Here is a 7,540-nt window from a genome sequence, read left to right as displayed (position 1 = left end):
GTTAAAGTCCTGTCTGCATGGGCCCTCTGTGTTTGTGATAGTTGCCACATTTTTCAGCCTTCATTCAGACATTTCAGTCTGGCGAATAGGTTCTGTTTTCTCAAAATCTCATTAATCAGTTTTGAGAATAATGAATAAAGAATATTGCTATTAAGAAGACAGATATTGGGAGGTGGAAGGCATTGCCGGGCTGTGGCGCAGCTGGCTAGTAACCAGCTGCTATAAATCACTACTGACCGAGAGGTCATGAGTTCGAAGCCCGGGTCGGGTTAAGCCTCCGACCATAAAAAAAAAAAAAAAAAAATAGCCCCGGCTTGCTGTTGACCTAGCAGCCCCGAAAGACAGTTGCATCTGTCAAGTAGGGAAAATTTAGGGACGCTTTATGCGGGAGGCTAATTTAACTAATCTACAACACCATAAAACTGCTCACGAGGAAAAAGAAGAGGAAGAACAGCCACCAATGGACGGTGAAGCAACAGCTCCCCCTGTGGCCGGAAATCGTGAAGCTGGAAAGATGTTAAAAAATGCCTCTGTGTCTATCTAAAACTGACTGTTGTTTGTCTATTGGCACTGAATGTTTGCCATATATGTGTTCATTGTAATCCGCCCTGAGTCCCCTTCGGGGTGAGAAGGGCGGAATATAAATACTGTAAATAAATAATAAATAAATAAATTGCTCATATGCAAGACCTATCTACTCACCATATTTGGAAACAAAACAAAAAAAATGCTTTTTTTAAATAGAGAAAGATATTCCTCTCCTTGTTCATGGTGCTCCCAGGAATTATATAAAGGAAAATTTACTTAAGTATAACAAAAGCATTCCCCTTCCTGTTCCAGTCTCCCTTTCATGTCATAGGTTTGACAGCTGGGGAAATGTGCATACTGTGTGAGGGATATCAAATTTAAAATCCAAGTACACATTTCCAAATCTGAGTCAGTTACTTGCAACAGCAGATTGGCCTCTCATATGGAAATCTTAAAAATTGCTTGAGGAAGTGCAGCCTGGGTTTTCTGTCATAAATAGGATAAAACCTGCCTATATGTCCCAAAACAATCATGGAGGAAAAAATCAAGGTATGCTTTAATGAACACGACAAGCATGAGTCACTGTATGGTTTTGCAAACCACCGATTTTTCCTAGTTAGGTCAAGGCTAGAATTTGTGCATTTCTTTGTGTGCTTCCTTTAGGCTTCACTGAGCAAAATGCAACAAAGGATCTGGGGAGGCAAAATACAAAGATGTGTTTCAAAGAGAAGCCTGAAGCCTGGGTGAGTTAATTTCATTTGATTCCCATTTTGATAAGTAGGTTCTACATTTGCACTTCCTAGATTAATATGTGAATTGTAATAGTTTTTTGTAGTATTCTTTTCTTGTTAGTTTGAAATACAGCTCTTCAAATAAAATGTGCATGCAAAATGTCTGCACTGAAAGAATGAGGGGAAATGATTTACTTAAACAGAAAGCTATTTGCAAAAAAAAAACTGTCTTAGTAAAACTACTTTCAGAAATGCATATGAGGAAAGCTGTTAAAGAAAATTGTATATTTTTGTGTGCAAACCAATAAGAAAACAGGAAGAGAAGAATTTAAGACCAACAAGAAAAAAGAAATAGAACGGCAAGGAACTAAAAGTGACAGATTTCTCTATCCTAACATGCCTCCAACAATGGAACCAAGCTGTGAAATAGGTAATGAAGAAAATTAGAGAAATGAGCAGAGACTAAACACTGGGCAAAAGAGAAAAGATGCACGCGGAAGTGTTTCATTTTGAGTGTGAAGAAAACATAAAGATACATTTCTTATACAATTCAAATATTGTTGGACTACACCTCATGTTATCATAGTCAAACATCTTGGATAATGGGGGCTGTAGTCTAAGAATAACCAGAGGGCTACAGATTGTCTTCTCTGGGTTAAACCCAAATTTTCTAGCCACAATTAGCACTGTGTAAAGCACAAGTCCCTTATAATCATGAACCTATCGCTGTTACATTTCCAGGGTTCATTGCATATTGAAGATTCCTTTGCCATGGTAGTCTTTGTGATGAAAACACCGCACTTGAAAATACATGGAAACAGAGCAAGAAATGAAGAAAAGTCTCACAGTGCCAGTCCTAGCCGCAGAGTATAAGCATCCACTTCAAAGTAAGCTAACTTACTCAAGGCAGTAGATTATAAATTCCTATGAGGGGAACTAGATGGCCATCTATCTTTTTTGTTTATTTTTTACTCCTTGAGGCTCTTTCCCAGGCATCTAGAAATTGAAATATTCTGGCTTCAGTTTTAGTGCATGCTCACAAGTATCTGCCGAGAGATATAAAAGTTGGAGGGGAAAGTTAACACAATAGATTAATCAAAAATATATTAAGAAAGCACATTTTAAATAACCAGTTGGGGTTATTTTTGAGCAATTTGTGTTACAACTTTTCTTTTTGACAATTCTTCCTTGTAGGCCATCTACTGTACCTGCAACTACACAGTAACAGCTTTTTACAACCCAAATAAGGAATCTTGTGACTACTTGGAAGATTAGTGACCAAAGATCTCATCACATGGAGTCCATAAGCCAGGAGACAGTGGAGGAATCTGTGGGGCAGTAGGTGGAACCACCAGACAACTCCCCTCAATGTCCCCTTACCATCCCACACCATTTCCCATCTGCCCCCGGCTTCCAACCCCACTGTCCACAGCTTAGTCTATGTGAACACTTGTTCTCAGGGCTGTGTCTTAGCTTCAGCTGTTTCCTGTAATTATATATTTAAACTGTCAGATGACCACTAATGGCTGCTCACACTATAGAATCCACAATCAGCACGTAGATACTGCGAAAATGTGAGTAGACAATTGTGACTATTATGCCTGGGAGTAAACACTATGCTAAATATAGCATTTGTTGATATGTCTATTTTCACCTGGTCTATATAAATCATATGTGATATCTTATAAAGAGCACTGTATTAGACCATTTTCCTTTTATCTTTTTAAGAAAACTTGAAGCTGAGCCAACAATACAAATATTCAAAACATTGCCGCTTACCAGATGAAGGGTTAACTGAAACTGGAGTAAACCTGGGAACCAGTAGTAAATGGCTTATGTAAACAGCTTACTTCGGCTCACAGCCAGCCACTTTAAAATAACAACTATCTGACCGAGCTTCCTGGCTGGGAACTGTAAATGACTGCAACATTTGTTACAAACTGAATCTACAGCCAATTGACTGCATTTACATCCTGAGGAGTCCTATAGAATTACTCCAAGACTACAGAGACTTTGATTTGTTTTGACTCCAAGCCAGGTTTGAGCCAATTGAATTGTACATGGATATAATTAGTTTTACAGCATATTATATGCCATTTTGAAGAGACTGAATATACACATACTGTGTTGCTAACAAACTTTAGTTGGAGTCTTGTTGATACATGTCTGATATATGTTTTACACTGAAAACTGCTCTGTGTAGCAATTAAATCTGGATGATTGCAGTCTAAAAAACTTTATATTCTTTAAGTTACGACTGTGTGCCACTACAGCTGACAGAATTGGATCATCAGTTGTATTATTATTTGTATTATTGTTAACATTATTATTTATATGATGCTCTAATATACATATTGTGTTCTATGTTTTGAACCTTTACTGTGGTGCATATTTTTCAGATATAGCTATTACAGATAGGCAACAACCATTGAGGGCTGCAATATCAATGGCTATACTACTATACAAAATCCCAGAATACTTGTAAAGTATCTACACAAACACAAGATGGTCTATGTACAAAGAAAATATGTCCAAATAGCATATAGTATTATTAAAGTTCCCCGTACAAAGCTCAGTTTGGTAGTACCAGACAAAATGAAAAGGAGCAACACCTCTAACACAAAAAATATCCAAGTCCGATATTGGTTCCAATGCATATAGGCTTCAGGGATACATAATCAATGAAAATATCTTCCAAACAAAGTAAACAGACGGTTGGTCATGTTGCTGTATATTGGAATGAAGAAAATAATGATGGAGCACTGCTCTCAAGAAAGTCTTCGCAAGTAAAGTCCAAATAAAGTCCCAAGTCTACAGGGGTTCCCAGGTATTTTTGTACCCTGTTTCAAGGAGAAAATCCCCTTCTTCAGGAGTTGGTATACTCAGCAACAATGAACTTATTTCTAAAACAAAACATAGAGTAACAAGTATTTTACCAGCAGTATCTTTCAATAAAATTATTATTAAAAAAAGAAACACGTTGGAGGTGCATGTGCACACATATGAAATGTAAAAACATCAGTGCAATATTTTTTAAAGATGTTAACATTGTAACAGCTATCCTGATGAAACAGAAGGTTACATTGACTATGCTTGGCACTAGGGTGCATGAAAATTACTATGAACCCAGATTATGCCAGGTTTGCATCAAAGGGCTAGAATTGATGTGAAGATAGTTGCACATTGTATGCTGCCAATGCAAGCCCTTCACACATTTTGCTATAATCATTATGAATCAAATCATTTGTCTTTTATTGATGATATCATTTCTGTTCAAAATGTGAAGAAAGAGCAATTTTACAGGGGCCTGGAGATCTGCGTGATCATTATATACCTTGATTACTGATTGTTTTATGAAGGCATATTCCAAGGAAAATGTCATACTCATTTAAATCTCAGTTTCTTTTATAATCACAAAAATGATAACTTGACACAAGATACTTTCTCTCTACACATATAATTTCTTCAACATTCAGAATACTTATATTTCACAAATAACCTTGTCATATACTCCTCCTACTGAAAGTTTAAGTCTGAATTAGGCCTCAGTCTCAAACTTATTATAGACATAAAGCCTAAGCAAGGGGGAATTGATGCTTCTAAGCAAGTATATATTACATCCTCTCTCCCATGTAGATTCAGCTATCAAATGTTCATATTCATTTGTGTACACAGAGGCACAAAAAGCTAAAGTGCCACTATCTCAGTCACCCATGCAAACAAGCTGAACACATTAAAGTTTTCTTGAGAATTATTTATTGCTTGTGCATAAAATTGTTAAGGCAGCAGATCTCTTTATAGCCATTTTAAAATCAATTTTAAAACATACACCCCAGAGGAAGAGGGGAATAGGGAAGGGTGGCTCCTTACACTAAGGAGGAATCCTAGAACTAGAAGACACCACATGGGACATGCAGGAAAAGCATAATCAAAGCACCCCTGACACATGGCCATCCAGCCTCTGCTTAAAAGCCCCCAAAGAAGGATCCTTGTGGACCATATTTTAGTTCTTGCGGATCATTAGTGGTCTGCTGACCACAGGTTGAGAACCACTGATCTAGGGTGATTGTGGAGATGTGGCAGGGAGAAATATTTATATTCCACCGCTGCCACCAAATTGTGGAGATGTGGGGTAGAGGAGGAATCTCTTTATTAATTATATTATTATATTTTTAACTATATCCGCTGCCACCAATATAAATATGTTTTATCTAACTGCTGCCACCAATTGTGGAGATGTCAGGCAGAAGGGAATTTATCTTCTTTATTCTTCTTATTTACTTTAGATGGTATCATAACTTAGTTTTGAATATAGTGGACAGAGACTTGGATATCGAAGAACAAAAACAAGTTTATTTCAGGGACAGAGCTTAGTGGTTACAGTAACTTCTTTATAGGCACTTAGATAATGGTTGCAAAGATTTTAACTGATCACTTTGGATCCAACTGTGATTGCTTTCCCTTACTACTCAGACTCTACACATAAACTCAAACAAGTCACCTAACTTGCTTAATTTAACACAACTAGAGATCTGAGTTTCCCTGGTTTCCCTAACCTGGAACCAGTGTCTTCTCTGTGACTAAAAATCACAGACTAAACTGTTTTTTAAAACATTCCCTCCTTTTCCTTCAAACGGCAGTTGGCTCCGCCCTCGTTACTATGGTAACCTGCCTCAGAATGCTGAGCTGGTTACCATCCCCCACGCACTGGTAACTAATACTTACCCTTTTAAACATATTTAAACATGACTTTTAAAACGAAATTAAACAAACATGACATCTATAAATCAAAATAAAAACACAATTCTTTACAGTGATCATCTAGTCGGACCCAGACTTTTGGTTTTCAGAAAACAGTATGCTCCCTACAAGTGGCATTCTGGCTGCAGCATTTTGAACCACCTGAAGTTTCTGAACCATTTCCAAAGTCAGTCCTACAAAGAGTGTGTTACAATAGCCCAAAAAATGCAATCAAGCTATGTGTCATCGTGGCACAGATCTGTGTTTCAGTCTGCTGCAGCTTTTCCACAGGAGACCTGAAAATTCCATCCAGCTTTGCTGTCTCTAGACTACTTGTGAGTAAGCAGAAGCCCTAGGCCCATTCTAAGTAGGTGGGACTCAGCAACCTCCAAGCAGGGAGAAGCTATAAAAGCTGAGTTGCACTAGGCCTGGCAAGACTTCAGTCTGCTGCAGCTTTCCCACAAGAGACCTGAAGATTCCACCCAACTTTGCTGTCTCTGGACTACTTGTGAATAGGTAGAAGCCCCAGGCCCATTCCAACTGCTGTGCTCCTGCTGCTGCTGGTTGTTGAGGACTGTTGCGAGGCCACTTTAGCTCTGAGGACTGGAGACTGGGTAATGTGGGAAGGGAAAGTTAGTGCAATAGACTAAAAGGAAATTTGTGCCATAGAAGAGAAGTACCTAGACGTCCATGAACATGGACACTTTAGAGACTGGGAGAAACTCTGAATTATCAAATATATGCAAACTGTTAGGTCAATCAATTGGTCTAATTTTTAAACACCTGGAGACCTTAAACAAAAAACTTGACTACCTGTTCTCAGGTCTCTGTTTAATTGCAAGGACACCAATTGGCAAACCATGAGCTCAGAATGAGGACTGGGATGACCTCCTATATTTTCCGGTAAACAATTGTGTTAATGTGGGATTTGTGTATTGGTAGTGTTTAAATGCAATTTGTGTCTTGCTTGTATTGCATACTGATTGCATCATCCAGAGTGTAACATAGTCTGGAAAGAGTTAATTACTGAGAAGCTGTGATGTCCTTGATGTGTGGCTGGAGCTAGGGAGTGTCCAGTTACAAGTGTGTATGCATTGCTGATTGCATCAGTTCTGAGTAGAGTGCTGTCTGCTTAGAGTGTGAATCAAGTCCTGTGTTCTTCTGCAAGTCTGTTTGTCTTGATTATTACTGCTTACAGTAAAATTTTGTATATAGTTTTACCAACGTCTCTGGGTGTCTCTTCGTTCTGCGTTCAACTGACTCCATCCAACTGCTGCTGCGCTGCTAATACTCTGACAAATTGGCCATGCCAATTTGGGGGGGGGGGGGGAGGAAGGAAGCACTTAGAGAGGGAGGATGACAGCAAGGACAAGGGGAGGTGGAGGGAAGAAGCACAACAGGGGGGGGGGGTGGATGAAAAGGGGGACTCTCCATGGGAATACTGAGGAATTAGTGTTTAAGGGGTGGAGAAGAGAAATAACTTCACAAACAAAAAAACAACAGTCTAGCCAACAGCAACAACAACATTGGACCTTACAGCC

General features: G+C 38.7%; 1 long non-coding RNA gene across 2 annotated transcripts; it reads left to right on the top strand.

Moving 5' to 3' along the window:
- The first annotated feature begins 925 nt into the window (after nt 1-925).
- LOC103277747 (uncharacterized) lies at nt 926-7,219 on the top strand. 2 transcript variants are annotated; one of them, XR_010003160.1, is made up of 4 exons: nt 926-1,077; nt 1,192-1,271; nt 2,001-2,146; nt 2,454-7,219. It is a non-coding gene; the product is annotated as an uncharacterized LOC103277747 (long non-coding RNA). The 2 variants fall into 2 exon arrangements; XR_505647.3 differs by lacking the exon at nt 926-1,077 and having other exon boundaries at nt 1,122-1,271.
- Nucleotides 7,220-7,540: the final 321 nt, after the last annotated feature.

This window comes from Anolis carolinensis, chromosome 2 (genome assembly GCF_035594765.1).
Source record: "Anolis carolinensis isolate JA03-04 chromosome 2, rAnoCar3.1.pri, whole genome shotgun sequence".
Classification (NCBI taxonomy): domain Eukaryota; kingdom Metazoa; phylum Chordata; class Lepidosauria; order Squamata; family Dactyloidae; genus Anolis; species Anolis carolinensis.
The sequence above is the reverse complement of the archived record's forward strand: the minus strand, read 5'-3'. Positions and strand labels throughout refer to the sequence as shown.